General features: G+C 49.3%; 1 protein-coding gene across 1 annotated transcript in view; it reads left to right on the forward strand.

Moving 5' to 3' along the window:
- The window catches only part of LOC146830648 (uncharacterized), a 515,492-nt gene that overhangs the window by 344,699 nt on the left and 151,087 nt on the right, over nucleotides 1-19,706 (forward strand). The gene's annotated exons all lie outside the window — the stretch shown is intronic.

A 19,706-nucleotide genomic window follows, 5' to 3' on the forward strand; every position in this document is an offset into this window, starting at 1 on the left:
AGAGAGGGGGAGAGAGAGAGCGAGAGAGAGAGAGAAGAAGAGAGGGGGAAGAAGAGAGAGAGAGAGAAGAAGAGAAGGGGAGAGAGAGACAGTGCCGCCCCTGTGCACCCAGGCCACACTGCTCACCTGCTGCCACCGGTGTGTCTCCAACCACGGGCAGGTATGTATCGCAGTTCACCAGGTCACACATCTGAGTCAGAGCCACCAGCTGAAACAGAGTCCATATACATGACTGACACAGTACACACACCTGCACAAGACAACATCGCCTGCCCGCCCACGCACACGCAGGCAGAGAAACCCCAACCCCTCCTGCCGCCCATCGGAGCATGCCCGCCCATGCACACCCAGGCAGAGGCACCCCAACCCCTCCCGCCACCCATCGGAGCATTCCCGCCCTTGCACAGCCAGGCCTCATTGCTCACCTTCTGCCACCAGCGCGTAGACAGGAGGTCCCACCACGTGCCGCTGCAAGCCACAAGCCCGAGGCCCACGGACATGGCATCCTCCACACCATGCAGCCACGCTCCGCAGGCCAACAGGTCTCACATTTGGTGCTGGGTCTTGATTACTCCATGGCCGAGGACATACCAGTGCACCCGGCACCATCGCAAGCTGCACACCCTCTCAGCCCAATGGGTACCACTAACTCTGGGATCCCTGAAGCGAAGCCATGTGGCGGTAGGCCCGTGCTGCCCACTGGCTCTGGCCTACACTGCGGGCCAGCAGGGCACACAAAACCAGAGCTGTCCGGACCGCCAGGACAGGGCATCATCGCACGCTGCACACCCGCTCAGCAGCTTAAGGTGCACTGACTCAGTGCACCCAAAGTCACCGTCCAGTGGCGGGGTGCCTGTGCCGGCTGCAATGCTCTGAGTGCCACTAACCCTGTGCAACCCCAGTCAGCGCCACGTGGTGGCAGCCATGTGCCGGCCGCAAGGCCTCAGATGCCGCCAACCCTGTGCGCAACTACTCATGGGCCCTTTATGAATGAGAAGCGTGGAGCGACTGTCATCCATCACCACCGGAAGAGGGGAATGTGACATTGTCGGCCCCTTATGTTGGCGGAGTCACATGGCCAGTGACGCCTGTGCCGGATGGGTGTGGTGTGTGTACAAACCTGCCCTCAGGGAGTGGCTGTGACATGCTGACGACTAGACCAGTGACCTGCACACCACCAGCGAGTACGCCTGCGATGGGTAGCAATGATGGCCCCCCTCGGTGCGTCATTGGAGTGGTCTGGCCTGCAGTGCAGGGCTTGCCACAATGACTCGTGGGCTCGGGGCATGGTCCAGTCCATGTCTGGACAAGGAAGTGACTGATGCATGTGTCCCTGTTGTAGTGTTCACGGGACCAGGTACATAAAATGCAATGTCGCACCCTCTGACTCACATCCCACAGGATGAAAATCAATGACGCAAGGGAAGGCACTGTCCCCACATTCATCCACATATCCATACCTGAATGATGTAAGACATAACACAGCAGTGTGTCACTGGATGTTTATTGGCACATCCATTGCAGTTATGCAGCTGGAGTGGTACAGGGCAATGCCGAGCACACTACTCAATATGGGCCCGTGGAGGGCCAGCCAGAGTCTATCCGGGGATGTCATGTACTGCGGAAGAGGAAGGGTACAGCCCGCAGTCTGTGCGCCGTGTCATTGGACGTCAAACAGGATGTAGCAGTCCATGTCACTGTCCAAGGTGAGTGCATCGGAGTGTATCAGGGGTCAGTGGAAGGTCATGAGGCCATGTGCAGCACCAAGCAGAAACAGGCCAGGTGGCGGAAATTAATGCCAGTGCCTCCTGATCACAAACCCATCCACGTCCTCGGATGTGTCCCCTGCCCCCACTGTGGGTGTTGCAGTCCCAGCTGCGGCACTGTCTGCCACTGACACATCAGGGGCCTGGGTGGATACGTCTGCTGCACTGTGAGGCACTGACACACCAGGGGGCGGGTATGGTGTGGGGGCAGCAGCATTCATCAACGCCACACCTTGTGGCCGCAATACCATGGTGGAGGTCTGCAGGGCATGATAGATCCCAGCTATATTCCAATGATGTGCAGCAGTGGCTGCCATCCTTTCCGCCTCCATATGCACCATGTCCTCCATGAGCCTCCGCATGTGTGCCAGCTCACGGCTGGCATCCCTGGGGCCACTCTGAGCAGACAGCTGTTCTACTCTCCGCCTCATGACTCCAGCGATGTCAGTCAGGGCTCATTGCAGACCATGGAGCGGACATAGACACTCAAGGATGGCGTCCAGTATGGCAGCCATGAGTTCAAACCCCACCCGCAGCTGCTCAGCCGTCTCCCTCTGGCCCCCCAGCACACGGCGTTGGAAGGCTATTTGTTGTTCCTGGGGGATTTGGGAGGGTGCTGGGGCTGTGGGTGCCTCCTGCTGGGTAGTTTGGGTGGTGGTGGGGTCTCCTTGATGTAGCTGGGCTGCCCTGATCCTGGAGGTGAGTCGTGGATGAGGTCAATGATGTCTAGGAGGGCTTGTGCATCGATGCTGGTGTTGTCCTCCTCGTCATCACTAAAGAGTGGCTGTGACTGCTCTGCAGGAGTTGTTGAAGATGCCCCTGCGATGTGAAGGGGAGATGGTGTATTACAATGTGTCCACATGTATGTAGCCGCATGGTAAAGGCTGACATTCTGACAGCATGGCATTGTACATTGTGACAATGTGAGTCTGGGAGAGGTGCCAGGGTCATTGTGGGTGTGTACTGTGCCCTGCTTGATTGTGCATGTGTGCCATCGTGGCTATCTCCACCCGTCCCCTAGTACCTGGTGGTCACTCACCCTGTTGCGGTTTTGTTGTGTCCTGTCGAGCAGTGTCCAGTCCCCAAACTCCGGCCACAGTATCCAGACTGATGACTGTCGACACCAGCTCCTCCATGTCATTCAGCACGAGCTGTGGTGCTGGGCCCCCACCTCCGGTCTGCGTTGCTGCCTTCTGGTTGGCGGAGAGTTTCTCCTTGGTCTTCTGCTTGATGTCATTCCATCGCCTCTTGACCTCGTTCATTGTCCGCTTGTGCTCTCCGACGGCATTCACCTTGTCGATGATATCCCCCATATTCCAGTTTTGGTGCCCAATGACACGGAGGTGACGAAGAGTTGTTGATGGTGTTCCCTCACCTCCATGACTATGATTCTGTGCGCCTGCGGACTGAACTTCGTCTTCCTCTTATTCTTGTCCTTGCTCTTCCCTGTCCCCGATGTCCCGTGCTGGTCGTCTGGGATGCTTGTGGGGTTGCGCTCGCCCTCTGTGTCTGCTCCGGCTGCCTCCATGGTGCTTAGGTGTAGATCAGTTTGGGTGTATGTGTTTTTTCTACTTTTATAGTGATTTTTTCGGCCTGCCAGGTGTGTGTTGCAGACCTGGCGCTGCTTATCGCTGATTTCCTCATCGCGTTTTAGCCCATCGCGTGTTTATTAGAGTTGTGGTTTGTGTTTTTATCTCCGTCTTGGTGGTTGTATCGCAGACAATGTCTGCGCGTCAGCGGACTATCGCATGGTACCGCCTTGTTGTGAATTCCACGTTGACATGGGGTTATTTTGCCACGATGGGCAGCGATATTGGAAGCTGCGTTACGCTACTCTTGCGGTAGTTATCACACGTTCTTATGAATATCCCCCTTAGTGCTTTATTACAACTTTGACGGTGTGGAATCGGGTCTGCCCTGCTGCCACACCTTCAAAGCCGTCGTCGGGCTGCCTACCTGATTAGGAGTGTTCTCCTATCTGGTTTTCTGTTTTTTGACGTTCCCACAGCAGTGCCTCTAAAAACGGGCCCACAACGGGCACGCCAAAAACAGTTCCTGCATGGCATGGACTGAGAAGTCCATTTTGTGCAGGAACTGGTGTGCAGGTGGGGGGCACTGTTGTTCCCCTCCTGTGTGCATCCAGAGGGCACAGAGGCGCTAGGGGGCCCAGAATGGCCCCCCTTGTTTCCTCTTTGAAGGGTTTTCATAAAGGAGGAACTGCCATGAAAACCCTGGCGGAGAGGAAACTCCTAATATGCTACGCCAAGCATTTTGATGTCCTAAACCACCACACCTCACCAGGGAACGGTGGTTTCCGGCGGCTGCAGGGGGACTGTGGCGGTCCAACCGCTGTACTCCTTAGGCTGGTTGGAAGACCACCACCGTCATGCCCCGCAAATCTGGTTGTCTGTGGACCGCCAGACACGTAATCGGGGCTTAAGTAAAAGATTTTAAGCTCAGATTTCTCCAGCCGGCAATGCTGAAATATTTATAGCCAAACAAGGCTCCACAAGGTTAGATAACCGCTCTGCAAAGTTCAGCTGAAATGGATTTCCTTCTGCCGACAAACTTGGGGCAGGAGTTACCTGAATTTTTTGCCCAGCGTCAACACACCTTCATTGGATTGACTTGGCAGGTTTTTCCCACGCCTCCAAAGGTCTTTGGAGCCGAAAAGCTTGTCCTTGTCCTCCAAAGGTCTTTGGAGCCAAAAGCTTCTTAGTCCTAGGTTTTTTAACTGTTAGGAGCAGTACTATATGACATAGGCAAGGGTCTCAGGACCTCAGGAACAGCACTTGGGGGTCAAGACACACTCCAGCAGAAGCCACCAGCAGTGTCCAGGGCAGATTCAGTTGGAGCTGGTCAGCTGAGATCTTCAGGAAAAGGGCTCCTTAGCTTAACCGGAGGTCAGACAACTGATCCTTGGAGTCTTCTTCTTTGTCCTTGGTACACTTGGGAGGAGGTTCCAGCATTTCAGATCTCCTCACAGGTCTCACAATCAATAGCAGTCCTACTTCTGTCTTCCACTAGTCCAGTAGTATTCTGAAAAGGGAGCAGAGGGGTGCCACATTTATGCCTGGCAATAGCCTATGAGTGTTGTGGGGTGAGTCCTGGTCCTTCCTTAACCAGTAGAGAAAAAGTTCACAGTGGTACCTCTATCCACTTTTTCAGCAGTTCCTCTATGCACTACAGCAAACAATCCCACAGTGCCCCTCTCCATTTAAATCCCACATGGCATATGGCATAACCTTTCTTCTCCTGTTCAAAGCTCCTTTGCCTACCCCAGAGGTGTGGCAAGGGAAATGAGCAACCCCCTCCTCTGTGATCACTGAAAACTGGTTCTGGGGCAACTCCTCTTCCACTGGGATGGTGCCTCACTGACGTGAGGGGAAAAGGAAGGAGCAGCCCCAGACGTTAGCTGCATCTGCATGTGACCTTTAAAATTAATTACGTTCTTGGGCACTGGACCTTTGTCTCAGCTCTGGAACAAGTTCACACCTCATCAAAAGGACTATTCAGCTCCTGAGGGACAGTTGGAAGCTTATGCAAATGAGAATTTAGGCAGGTAAAAAGTGATTTATTTTAAAAGACCTTTTGTTCAATATTTAGTACAAATCCGACTTTCCCACTGACTTAAGATTGTAATAAGCCTTTTAAAAAGTCCAACAATAAACTTTGGAGCTGTAACTTGCTAATATTTAAAAGAAGGGTGAGGCCTGTCAAAAAGGATTATTGTGACAGGACGAAATTGTAGTGTTAAAACTGCACAGGCAGGCTATACTTATAGGGGTCCAGTCATGTTTTACACTGACACTCTAGTGGTGACACAATGTATTTTGCAGTCCAGTAAGGACATTTAACTTACAGGCCTTAAGTACACTTTGTACCATTTATTTGTTATTTATTTTTATTTTGAAGGTTTTATATAGCGCTGGCTAGACCCAGAGGTATCAGAGCGTTTTACAAGATAAGGATAGTATAAGGCACATAGGGTATAAAAGCATATGAAAGGTAGTGCAACAGAAATTTGAAATATACAAAGTACAAACAACATGAGCATTATACAAAACCAGATAAATAAACAGGGGCAGGAGCTACACATTTAAGTAATTAGGTAAATGGTAAACAGGAGAACAGGGTAGATAATTACTGAACAAATATAGTATGATAGATAAGAAATCATGAGTAGGACACAGGTTAGGAACCCCAATAATAATTGAGTAATGCAGGCGGTTTTGTAGGCAGATCTTCCTTCGATAGGGAGCCATTTAAGAGATTTGAGAGCCGGGGATATGTGATCGAAGCGTTTGCAGTCAGTGATGAGCCTGGCAGCAAGGTTGAGCACAGCTTTGATTGGAGCTAGGTGTACCTTGGGGATTCCATTGAGGATGGCATTACCATAATCAATACGTGGCAGAACAAGCAACTGAAATACGAGTTTGAAATCATCGGTGGGTATGAATGGTTTGATTTTCTTGAGGTGACGGAGAGTGAAGAGGGTTCCTTTGGCAGAGTTTTTGATGTGAACATTAAGGGTTAGGGTGTTGTTGATAGTGATGCCAAGAGATTTGTCGGAGTTGGACAGGGTGAGTGAGCAATTGAGTGCATTGAGGTCAGGGATCCATGATTGAATGGGTAGAGGGTTATTTTTGGGGGAGAAGAGAATGATTTCGGTTTTGTTAGGGTTGAGTTTGAGATGATTGGAATGGAACCAGGTTTGGATCTTGGTAAGGGTGTTGTTCAGGTGTAAGATGTCAGCATGAGTTTTAATCTTGTAATATATTTGGGTGTCATCGGCGAAGAGGTGGTAATTCATGCCTGCTTGGTTAAGAATGAGGGTGAGGGGTTCTATAAAGAGGTTAAAGAGGGAGGGAGAGAGAATAGATCCTTGGGGGACTCCAAGGGAGACAGGAGTGGGGGTAGAGAGACAGTTTTGAATTTTGATTTTCTGAGTACGGTGTTGTAGATAAGAGATGAACCATTTGTAGGTGGTGCCATTAAGGCCGAAACGGGTCCTAAGCACATTAAGTAGGGCTGAATGGTTGACTGTATCGAATGCTGCGGAGAGATCAAGAAGTATAAGAAGGCAGGTCTTGCCATTGTCAAGTGATTGATGGATGTCATCTATGACATTGAGCATTGCCGTTTCGGTGCTGCAGCCTTTTCTGAAGCCAGATTGAAAGGGGTCGAGAAGGTTGAAATGTTCTATGTGTTTGTCTAGTTGTAGTAGGACACATTTTTCAAGTACCTTTGAGAGAAGGGGGAGGTTAGTGATGGGGCGGAGATTATTTAGGTCATTGGGGTCAGCATTGGGGTTTTTGATTATGGGCGCGATTTGACCAAGCTGAAGGGAGGAAGGGGACACAGCCGGTGGAGAGAGAGGTGTTGATGATTTTGGTCCAGAATGGGGTGATAATGTGCTTAAGGGCAGGGACAAGGTTGGAGGGTATTGGGTCTTTTGTGTGGGAGGACGGTTTTAGATTGCCAATTATATTGAGGACTTCAAGCTCAGTGACGGGGAGAAAGTTGAGCAAGGAGGCATTGTTCTTATGTTGAGATTTAGGGGAGTTACTGGAGATGTGGAAGGTGAGAGGCCTGTAGAGTGGTGGGGGGGTATGGAAATGGGTGGGTGAGGAGGCTCGCTGGGGAGTGGTAGGATAGAGGGCAGAGGAGAGAGAGTGTCGTCTGGAAGGGGGGATGTGGAGTAGGCATTAGAGGTGAGGACAAGATTGGATTGGAAGTTGGAGGATAGTTGTGTGGGAAGGAAGGATTGGTCAATTTTGGCAATTTTTTCCGAGAAGAAGTGGACAATTTCTTCACATCTGTCTGATGAGGCTGTCATATTAGGAGGTGCGGGGGAAGTTTGGTTTAGGTTGATTTTGACGAATTCCCTGGGTCTGTTTTTGGCACGGTCAAGTTGAGTGCGGAAGAAGGATGCTTTTTCCTAGAGGATGTGTTTTTTGTAATTGGATCTAGCAGGTCTGAGAAGTGCAAGATGGGAGGGTGAGGGATGGTATCTCCAGGTTCTTTCCGACAGTCTGAGTGCCTGTCTCTCATTATTTATCTCTGTATTAAACCAAGAGTTTGAGGGGGTGTTTCTTTGGTTTTTGCGTTTAGGCGGGGCTAGTTGGTCAAAAATATCTGTAACAGTATTGTTAAATAGTTCAGTGAGCTCATTCGCATTTTGGGAGGGGGGAATGAGAAGAAGTTGAGCTTGGAGTTTCGATTGTAGAATACCCGGGGGGATGCCTTTTAGGTTTCTGGTCAATATCTTAGGTCTGGTAGTTTTAGGGGCGGGGAGGTTTGCTGAGGTAGCAATGGTGAACAGTATAAGGTGATGGTCGGACCAGCCAGTGGGGATGATATTGGTAACGAAGGTCAGATCATCGTTGGACATACTGACGTCAAGTATGGATCCTTTAGTGTGAGTTGGAGATTGGCAGAGTTGTTTGAGTTCGTTGATTTCAAGAAGTGTAGTGAGGAGGGAGATGGTGGGGTCATTGGTATCATTCCAATGGAGGTTGAGATCCCCAAGAAAGAGATTTTTTGAGTTAGATAATGCTGATTGCGCCAGTAGATCAGATAAGTCCTCAATGAAGGGCTGTGGTGGTCCAGGGGGGCGATAGATGTTGTGTAGACGAATTGGGAGGGAGTTTTGAGTTAACAGTTCTGCTTACAGGTATTCGCATGAGGAGTAGCCTGGGTTAGTGATAAGGGAAATCGAAGTTCCTTTTTGAAGATAATGGCTAGCCCTCCCCAACTCTGGTAGGCCTGTCTTTTCTAAGGATAGAGTATCCCAGGGGGGAGAGAAGGTCAAGTATGCTCGTTGAGTGGTCATTTAGCCATGTTTCACTCAGGATGGTTTCCGAGATTTCCATGGCGTGTAGGACCGCGGAGTGACAGTTAACTAGCATGCATTTCAGTGGTGTAGGGTTGGGTATGGAGGGTGGGCAAAAGTGGATCAGCAAAAGTTGGGGTGGTGGTCTGGGGGAAGCGGGGGAGGAGGGGGTTCTATTTGTCCCTATGATAACAGGGATGGGGGCATAAGGGAGTGGAGGGTTGGTGGTTGGCAGATTAGGAAGGTAGGAGTTACAAAGGGCGGCGAGGTCGGACGGGGAGAGATGGTTCGAGGTGTGGAGAGGTCTATGCTTACGGCATCGGAGAGGGAGTGATCTCCAAAGGTTGTGTTTGTTATTGGGGATGTTTGAGAGAGGGAGGATGGTGGTTTTATGGTGAGGGAGGGATCTGGTGCTGTGTACGAAGAAGTATTTTCTGAGTCGGGCAATTTCAGTAGTTAAATTAGATAGGTCACATTCAATGTTGTGTAGGATCTGGCCAATTGAGGAGAGGGGAGGTATCGGGAGTGCGTTTTCTGAATTATTTGCAGAGGGTGGACTAATGTGTGAGGGGGAGATGTGGTAGATGGTGTGGGGTGAGCGGTGATGGGGCTGGGAGGAGTGAGGGGTTCAGAAGTTAAAGTAGGTAGGACGAGTACAGTGTTGTGTAGGCTTGGGGTATTCCGGGTACAGGGAAGGAATGACGGGGCGTAGGAGGTGGGAGGAGAATGGTCTGGGGATAGGGAGTGGTCGTGATTAGTTGCGGATGGAGGCCTACTGTGTGAGGGGGGAGATAGGGTAGTAGGTATGGAGTGATGGCTGGCGGAGCTGTTAAGTGAGAGTGGAGGGGTTAGGTCATACACGGGGCAGAAATCTTCAGGTGATGTGGTCAGAGAGGATAAAAGGGCATGAAGCAAGTGAGAAACGAATATATTGGTGTGATGGGGATGTGTAATTATTGAGGGTTGGGGTGAGGGGGTGTGAGGAAGATGGGTGTTTATTGGGGGTTGGGGGGTTTGGTAGGTAGAGCCTGAGGGGGGTGGGTAGAGAGGAGCAGAGAGTGTATGGTATTGGTAGGAGTAGGGGGTGAGGAGTTGTGATAGGTGGTTGTGGGGAAAAGACAGTGGGGTAAGTGAGTGGTTGGGTCAGGGGGAGGGAGGTTTGGGGGACAGGGGGAGGGCGGGTCATGGGAAGGGAATGATAAGTAGGTGACAGGAGTTTGGGGCTACCGTTATTCAAGGAGGGGTCAGAGGAGTAAGGGTTAAGGGGGTTAGGGGGAGAGAGGGAGATAAGTGGGGGATGAGAAGTAGGTAATTGGGGATGGGGTAGTCGTTATCAATAGGGGGGTCCAGGGAGGGAGATGGTGAGGACAATTTTTGGAGGTTGAGAGAGGATGTAGAGTGGGGGGGAGGGGAGAGGAAGAGGTTTGAGGGGCTCTGTTCGTTTGGGGAGGAGGAGTGTTAGGCGCTGAGTGGTTAAGGAGAAGAGACATAGTGCTAAAGTGGTGTTCAAAGATAGAGAGGCTTGTATGAGGATGTTACCTGTTTTGAAGATGGAGATATCAATATCACCCTGAAAGGCTGGGGAGGGAGCGGTGGATATTTTAAATCCATATGGTATATTGGTTGATTTAGAGATAGAGAGGTGTTGGAGGAAGATGCTCTTCCATTTGGAAGAGCGTTTGGAGTAGAAAATGTAGTTGGTAATAATGGGGGAGGTGAGGCTGAGGTAGTTATCAACAATGAGTGTTTCAGGGTTGCGGATGAGGAGTTTATGTTTGAAATGTTTCCTTGCATGTTTGGAGAGATTTGGGGGGTAGAGAATGGTCCAGGAGTTGGGGCCGAGTTTAGAGAGGGTATGGTTGAAAAATCGGGGGCAAGATAAGGAGGTAGTGTTAAGCAAGAGAGGAATAAAATCAGGAGCAGATTCGATAGCAAAACAAATTACATCACTGATGTTCAGTAGGGTAGAAAAGGTAAAACAAGCACGGTAGATATGATGAATCAAGCAAGGGGGCAAATAAGCGAGGAAATACAGTCAGGCACAGATAAGATAGTAAAAGCAGATTCCAGTGCTAATATGGATCACATTAAATAGGTAAACAAACACGATAAAATAGGGGAGTAGGATAAACAAATTAAAAATCAAGAGCAGATCGTAAAATTGGAGCAAATTAGATAGGTAAACAAACACAAACCTCAAAAAGCAAAAGATAAAATCTAAAAACAATAGTCTGTGGGGGAGCAATTATATTATATTATAATATTATATCATATTTTAGCAATATGAAGCAAGTAGCTTGGTTTGATAGGCTCGATTTCCAGGGTTTACTCAGGATTTACGCCGATGGCGATCCCAAAACTCCGGGGCCCAACCATTCAATAAACATAGAAAAACAGGATGAGGAAGAAAACAATGGCTGATGTCCAGTCAGCCCCTCTGCTCACTTTTTGTGGACCACACAGGGCGTCAAGCTGAAATCGCCTGACCGACGCCATTTTGAAGATAGGCGACATCAACCAGTAGGGACAGAAAATTCAGTGTCCACTTCATCATCTTTGTGCCGGGTGAGTCTTTCATGCTCAAAGGTGAGTTTAACTTGTTTCGTATCATGATGTCGCAGGCTTACAGAGGCCCTGCAGACACAGCTGGGCGCACCAGGTGCAACCAGGTTTTAATCCGAATCAGAACTCAATCCTGTGTAGGTATAGCACTCAACGTTCACTCCAAAGCACAGTAGGGTCACCAGACAGCCAGCAAGGGCCCAAGGGTGCACACCGCTAGGGCTGGCTTGATCTGGTGTGACTTACGGTGTGCCGGTGCCCTTGGTCATGGTGGTGTTTTCTTTTGCCAGGAGGGCTCTCCCTCATCTGTCAGGAGGGAGCACTAGGGTTAGCGCCCTTCCATTTCTGGTGCTCTGCAGCAGTTTCAAGAACTTCTTGGAGTTACTTATTGCTCAAATGGCTGTAATTTCTGATGTTAAGAAGTTTCCCTCGTCTTCATTGCATGATTTTTGCTCGCGAGAAAGTGTCACTCATAGTCGCTGAAATGTTACTCATAATTTCAGTGAAATTATGGAAATGTCACAAATGGCACTATGAAACATTGGTAGCTATGCGCTGGTGTTAAGTATAGTATCAACAATTCGTGCACTTACTGACTTTGCTGACGTGTTCCTGTTCTATAGCCAAAGGCTTCTCAGCCGTGAGCCAGAATCGGGGAGTTAGAGGACGTTATGTCTGCATACAGTGGCACAGGCAGCCTAAGTCTTTTGGGGACGACAGGGACATGCAAGGTGGGATTGGGTTGCGCATTCAAGTCCTTGCTAGATTTTATATGTCCTTCTGGTGATTAACAAGAATGCAAGTTCTCTCCCGGGTCTTGGTTAGTGTCACTACGCGGCGTCTGCGTGTCATCCAGGTTTCGTTTTCGGCCGTAGCCGATCATGGGTTCACACATCAATACCATATGCAGAGTTAAAATTTACGATGATGTTCGATGTGGTCACGTCGCTCCAGTATCAGCGGTGTGTTGTACACCGTTAGCCCCACTATACTGTTTATAAGCGTTTTGCTTTAGTTGGATGCACGCTCGGTTCACTATGGCGACCCCCAGTCACCTCTGCCGTCTCTTTCCTTGCGGTATATCTTCATATAATGTATTGGGGCTGCATGCAGTGTCACAGTTGTTTCTTCTCAAGGGGATTCCTGGGGGCGATCCCGCTCACGGTCTCGTCCAGGCCGCGGCCGCCATCTTGAGGCCGAGATCCTCCACCCGCTCTGTACCTCACGGCCTCAGCGTCCAGCTTCCGTTTCTTACAGATCTCTTCTTGCTGGTACATTATCCTCTTTTTATCCTGCTCATCCGCATTTGGTTTTGCCATCTCCAGCCTTCCCTCATCATACCGGACACACTGAGGTGCAGCAGGAGGTCCAGGCTACGGCGATCGTGATCAGCAACCACGCGGCTTCATATATATCCCGCAGTCACGGCCAGCAGACACCGCTGACCAGCACAGGGATGACTCCCCCCTTCCGGGCGGGCTTCCTCCGTTGCGATCGATCTCTGTGGAGATCAGGTGGCCATCTTGGCGTCCGGGCCCTGTCGCCTCCGAGGCAGCACCAACCCCGCAACTCCGTCAGACCAACTCTGCAAAGTGTGGCGATCGCGGGCCAGGGGTCAAGAAACTTGCGGCCGGCGAGGTGGGGTCTTTGACAGGATAGCAGGCAGGCATCTTTAAGGGTAAGTTCCTGGCTCTCTCCTTCAGCGTCGCCCGGCATCCGACTCTTCAAGTGGGAGTCCTGAGGCGAGTCTTTGGGAACTGTGTAGTGGACAAGTGTGTTTGATTGGACCGTCTTGTGGCCCTTGGGGCCAGTAATTCTTAGCCTCTCCGAGGTCGCCATTTGGTAAGCTGCAGGCCACTACAAGTTTCCCAGGAGCACATTGTGCGCCAACTGGGCAGCGTCTGATTCTGGCCCACTCGTCTGGAGGTCTAGGAATGCACACAAGCCTGAGATTTCTGTGTCCGCTATCTCTGCCTACAGGCAGAACTGCAGAAGACTGGCGAGGTGGGACTGCAGGGGCTCGGGGGGGAGGGGGTGGGGGGAGTTGCAGCCCCCGGTGAGAAGCTCAGAAGATTTCGCCCAGGTCCTGCCCGCCTCAGGGCTTCCAGTCTTGTAAGGGAGCCTTATGCACTCGATCCGGGTTGTTCCCCTGCGGGGGAGGAGGTAGGGGGGAGTGGGGGTCACTGCTCCTCCAGTTGCAAAGTTATGACATGCAGGGTGGGGGGGGAGGTCAGGCCGGTGAAATCTCAATCTAGGGCACCGTTCTCCGTCCCCACGCCGGTTCCAGGAAGATCTACTTCACAGGACAAAGTGAAAGAGTGGCCCCGAGACTCCTCCACAGTTTCAGAGCACTCCGAGGCTTGTTTGGCAGCTTTTGTCCCCCGGGGCATCTCCCCCCGCGATTTGCATCCACTCCGGTATGCGGGGGGGATCCACCGGGAGGCGTCGCGTTACGGGGTGCCTTTATTGGGAGTGACTGTCAAGGCCCTGGTCTAACTTCAGGAATCGGCCGCCCCTCCTCACCTCCGATGCGGCGTCCTCCAGCACTCCAGGGCCCGGCTTCGGCAGATGTAAAGGCCTCCTCCAGACGGGGGTTGTATCTTGGGATCTCGGCCTCCGTTCGGTGCGGGATTGACAGGAGTCTGGTCAGTGCCTCCTCCGGAGCACGGAAATGTATTCGGATCCATATACTAGGTACTTACAGGTAAGTTAAATATTCCAATTAGGAGTATTGCCAAATTTGACATGTTTTAGAGGTCAGAGCACATGCACTAGGCCCTGGTTAGCGGAGTCCCAGTGCATAGTCACACAACCAGCAGCATCAGTCCAAATAATTGGGATGATTATGAAAAAAGAGGCATATTCCTTCCGTAAATAACTATCACCTCATTAGTTAGAAGTTCCGCTATAATGATGTATTCAATTATTTTGTGTAATGCTACATTTACTACCATAAAATTGATCGGCAGGAGGGAAGTATATGCCAACCAAGTGTACAAACACTTATTAAATTGCACAGAAGACACAACACTAGGAAATAGCCTATAGTAGCATGTAGTATGAGGCATAATGAAAAATAAAAAAATATTTTGACAATGGAATGCATGTAACAAATCCACCTATCTATAAAGTCATTGCTACATCTTGTTAACAAATGATCCACTAGATAAATTAGCAAAAGGGGTAGGCGCAACTCGCCTAATTCTGTGAAGCATAATCACATGGGATTACTCAGATACCCAAGGATTCAGGAAGATTACACAGAAATACACAATAAGAGTAAGTATGTATTTAGCACTATTTTTCATGCAAAACTGCCCCCTCGTGTCCAAAATGGATGCGAGGATGCATCTTGCGCTAAGAAACAGCGCTAAATGCAATATAACATAAACAGCAAGGGTTAGCAGCTGCTCATGCTCGCTAAATGTCACTTGGTGTAAAGACTTTCCCCCAACTTATTGCCAACAGTTGGTGCTAGTTTCTTAGTGCAAATTGGCACCTAGCTTCCAAAATAGATGTGAGGGTGCATTTTGTGCTAAGAAAATCGCGCTAAATGCAACAGAACATTAACAACAACTGCTGGCCCTCTAGAATGTGCTCTTGTGGTAAGGTTTTTTCCACCCAAATTACTCTTAATTCGCAAGCAGGCATAATCAGGTTATTCTTGGCAATTCGGCGTCAAAGAGTTATGCAGGATTACCGAAATTACACTGATTACTCCACTGTGATTGAAATCCCGCACAGGCCTAATTAACAACACAAATGGTAGTCTTCAGTCACACTTTGGAATTGTCATCATGTTTTACACATATATTATGCGCAGGTGTAGTCATAAAATACACCTAATTTCTTCAGATGTGCTACAGATGACCTCATCAAGAACAAGTTCTACACTTGGAGATACACACAACATGTGTCAGGTACCGTAAATGAAAGTCAGTTACATTGGCATTGCTTCATGGCTGAGAGGCAGTATTGTATGATATTGTCTGTTTTATTACAAGAGTTAGATAATATAATCACTTGAAATAAGGAAGAAATAATACCCTTGACATTTGTGAATTAGCAACCAGTATGCCAAATTCATAACCAGGCCCTTTGTAATATCGATTTGTGTGTCCTTTATTGAATAGTCTCTTTGATGTGTGTAGATTTGGAATTGACCTCTGTAGTTTGGAAGGGATGTGTACATATGAGTGCTTTCAGCGTCCTCTGGAGCTAGCAAGGTTGATGTTGACCAGACTTTGGGGGAACTGCAGGAGAGCCACTGGGAGTTTGAAGGCTGAGGCACCAACACAGAGGGCTCCACTAGAAATATGGGTGAAGGGGTTGGCCAGGAGGCCAATATAACATGTGAAACTAACTCGGGCCAGCTCCATGTTGTGTTGCAATCGATGCAACTCAGAATGGTCCATCATTTTCTGTGTCTGCCATTGCCATTATAGCCAGCAGCACCCTCAATCCTGTACTGCTAGAAAACAGCCAACTACAAGTCCCAAAGTGGACTGGAGGTCTCTTTTGCCCCGGAACCTCTTCTCCTGAACCACATCCAACCAGCATTATTGTCATCTGAGGCTCTGGAAGTTCTGAAGAACCTCTCTGTGAGGCAGACAGTATTGCCATGCAGGATGTCCGGCAGTAAATCAATCAATCAATCAATCAATCAGGGGATTGTAAGCGCGCTACTCATCCGTGAGGGTCTCAAGGCGCTCTGGGGGAGGGGGGATCCGCAGATCTGTCTAGCCGAAGAGCCAGGTCTTGAGAGTCTTCCTTAAGGTGTTTAGGGAGGGGGCGCATCTGAAGTCTGCGGGGAGCTCGTTCCAGGTCTTGGCCACAATGTGAGAGAAGGATCTTCTGCCTGCTCTGGCTCTGTGGATGGGTTGGGTTTCGGCCAGTGCGAGGTTGGAAGATCGGAGGTTTCTTTTGGGTACGTGGAAGTTGATTCTGTCATTGAGGTATTTGGGTCCGGTGCTGTGGAGGCATTTGTAGGCATGTGTGAGGATTTTGAAGGTGACACTTTTCTCCATGGGGAGCCAGTGGAGACTCCGTAGGTGTTGACTGATGGGTTCTTGCTGGGAGATGCCGAGGACGATCTGGCGGCGGTGTTCTGTATCGTCTGGAGTTTGCGGAGTAGGGACTTGTTTATGCCCGCGTAGAGTGCATTTCCATAGTCCAGTCCGATGATCAGTGCGTGTGTGACTGTCTTCCTTGACTCAGGGGGGATCCACTTGAAAGTCTTGCAGTGGATGCGAGGGTGTTGAAGCAGCTAGAGGTGACGGTGTTGACCTGTCGGTTCATGGTGAGGGATGAGTCAAGTACAATGCCGAGCTTTTTGGCGTGGTCCGAGGGGGTTGGTGGGCTTCCGAGGGCGGTCGGCCACCAGGTGTTGTCCCATGCTGAAGGGGTGGTTCCGAGGACGAGGGCTTCTGTCTTCTTGGCATTGAGCTTTAGGCAGCTGTTGGTCATCCAGACTGCGACGTCCTGCATTCCTTTCTGGAAGTTGAGTTTGGCGGTAGTGGGGTCTTTGGTGAGGGAGAGGATGAGCTGGGTGTCGTCAGTGTAGGATACGATGGTGAGGTTGTGTTGTCAGACGATGGCGGCGAGGGGGCCATGTAGAGGTTGAAGAGGGTCGGGCTCAGTGACGACCCCTGTGGGACTCCGCAGGTGATTTTCGTGGGGTCGGAGAGAAAGGGTGGAAGTCTAATTCTTTGGCTTCTTCCGGTGAGGAATGATTGGTAAGTGGCTCAATTAATAGAGATACTGGATGGCGTTCACTCTGCCATGCCTGCCTTACAGAGAGTGTTGCTGTTTCCTAGCACCTCAGCTAACACCATTGCTATTGGTGCACCACCCCTTATTCCTCCTTCTGACCTTATCGCCCCCAAACAATATTCAATCACCTGCCACAATCCGAAGCTCTGAACCCACTTAACCACCTGACCCCATCCCAAGCCCTGTCTCCATCCCACATATAATCCCAATTTCTCATTTGGAACCCATTCCAGCATTCCTCCTGCCCTAACCACAACCAAAATCATCCCATACCAACAAACAATCCCAAAGACATAAACCTCACTATTCCCATCACCCTGTCTCCCCAGAACCACCTGGCCCTCCCTCACTAAACAAATTCTTAAAAACCCACCCCATCCGAAGAAGTAAGTGCCCAGCATGACAGGAGAATGGGGAGCTCCCTGAGGAGAACATTGCTACACACTGCAGGAAGCATTACGATTTTCACCGACTGTAACAGGAGACTATTTTATTGAAACCCACCACTGGACTTTGATTTGTCTTCATTTATGCTTTGTTCTCCTTCCTAATACCTCAAGGAGTAAGCTTTTTGTTGTCCATTTTTCTTTAGTTATTATAAAAATATTATTTGAAAGCATTGTATCTGTTGTTTTCTTGAAGTAATATTGTGTTTTAAAACTATCAATATATTTACCATATGTGACCGCATAGTTCAATATGTTCAATATGTTAGACATTTCCTTCCATTTCCAGGTCATTACCGTGTGTTGCATTGTGAGAGGCAGTCCTTTCTGATGTGTGTTGTAGGAAGTGGTAGTGTTCTTGTGAGGGCTTAAATTAAGTGGCATTCAGAGTGGTAGTAAGTGTACGGCTACATTTCACACCAAAGTTTTTGTAAATAAATGTATGAATGGGTTGAGATATTGTGCTTCACAAATAGTCCATGACACAGATTTTGTATGCCTACACCTAGGTTAAGGATATGAGTGCAATGTCTGGCACATGAGTGTGTGTTCAACCCTTGATATCATATAGTCAATTTATATACATAACAGATCAGTGACTGGATAGTGGAAATCTGCACTTGGGCTACATGAGTAATTCAGATGATTGCAGAATGTGTGGTAAGTGGGTAAAGTGTGATGAAGGTTAGACTGAATATTTTTGTGTTTTCTGATAAATACTCAAAATGAGAATAGTTTAGTAATGTAATAGAGTGTTAAAGTGATATGTTAGTGTGAGCATGGATGTGTAATAAATGTGCATTCTTATACTGACTTGATGTGTGGAGGTAGTAAAATATTGTTCGGTGAGTATTTAATATCGGCCTGCGGTGTGAGAGATGTGGCCAGGTAGGTACACTGGGTAAACTGCTGTTAGATATGTTTTGGTGCTCAAAAAATATATTTAGTAGCATTGAGACTTAACATTGTGCTTTTAAAAATGTTTTAAGAAAGTTTTACCTCACTTCTATTTTGCTGTGGATTTTCTTGTTCATCCAGCACTGCCAGATAGAGCCCCAGGACTTGAAGTAGCAGGGACATGTTGCTTGAGTAGGTTTTGTAGTTGTTGTGGGCAAATTTTAATTATTTTAATACCCCTGACAGACCTATGAATAAAGGGAAACCGGGGCCTGTCTGAAGTTTTTATCTTTAATCCCCCTGGTCTTCATTTTCACAAGAGCTCCCAACACTGTGGTTGAGCCCACCCCGACTTCTATGGTGTGTGTGGGTAACTAAACAAAAGGGAAGTGCTTCCCTCCTCACCAGTTGGTGAGCCTAGGTACATCCTCACATAGATTATTTCTGTTTCTTGCAGTCTGGTTTCTCAGCCCCACGACCACTTGTTGGTCTATTGGAGTACTTTTTTGTGGTTTAGTGGCTGATCAACTGCCACGTTTCTATTGATGGAAATTATATTCTAAATTTAGTGGAGTATTGTCTTTCTGCCACTCCGTCCGTCATGTTTGGAGTTTCACTTCATTGTCATAGAAATAAAATGCGGCGGAGGCAGTCGGATATCTATATCTGACACACACATCCACCGTACTCCAAATCAGGCTGTAAGGGCCTGATTATGAGTTTGGAGGTATGGGAGCAGAGCGGGGTGGCACGTCACTGCCCTGCTCCCACACTGCCAAACCTCACCACGGGCGCCTGCCAGATTACGAGTTTTGTTGTGGTCTAGCGGGCGATCCTTTGGCATTCCCATGCCTATTAAAAATGCACTGCAATGGGAATGCCAAAGCCTGTTACTCTACGGCATGGACTGTGCAGTCCATGCAGTGCAGGAAAGGGGGTGTATGCAGACAGGGATGCACACCATGTGCCCCCTGCATGCATCCTCAGGCTAAGAGGGAACAGGGGACCCTGTAGGGCCCCCTTAGTTTCCTCACTGCCACAGGTTTCATGGCTGGCTCGCTGCCATAAAATCTGTGGAGGTGAGGAAACTCGTAATATGCTTGCCGGTGCTGCAGCAGCACTACCAGCATATTGCGGCCCTCGGACCGCTGTGCCAACACCAGTGATCCCCCCCATAGTGCCTGCCACACTGTGCATTCATGGGAAGGGGGGACCCAGGGGTACCTCCACGAGCCTGATTCGGAGGGCCCCGGGTGAAGGGAGGCCTGCTACGGACCCCCAAAGTCAGATTCCGACAGCTGATCCGTGTCAGCACAACTGATTCGGAAAAGCTGTCCAAATCTGACATCCTAATCGCTCGGCTGGAAACGTAGTCCGTAGACCGCTATAACCCGGCTCTGACCGACTCGGTTACTCCCAATGCATTTT

The sequence above is a fragment of the Triturus cristatus genome, chromosome 5_1 (genome assembly GCF_964204655.1).
Source record: "Triturus cristatus chromosome 5_1, aTriCri1.1, whole genome shotgun sequence".
Lineage (NCBI taxonomy): Eukaryota > Metazoa > Chordata > Amphibia > Caudata > Salamandridae > Triturus > Triturus cristatus.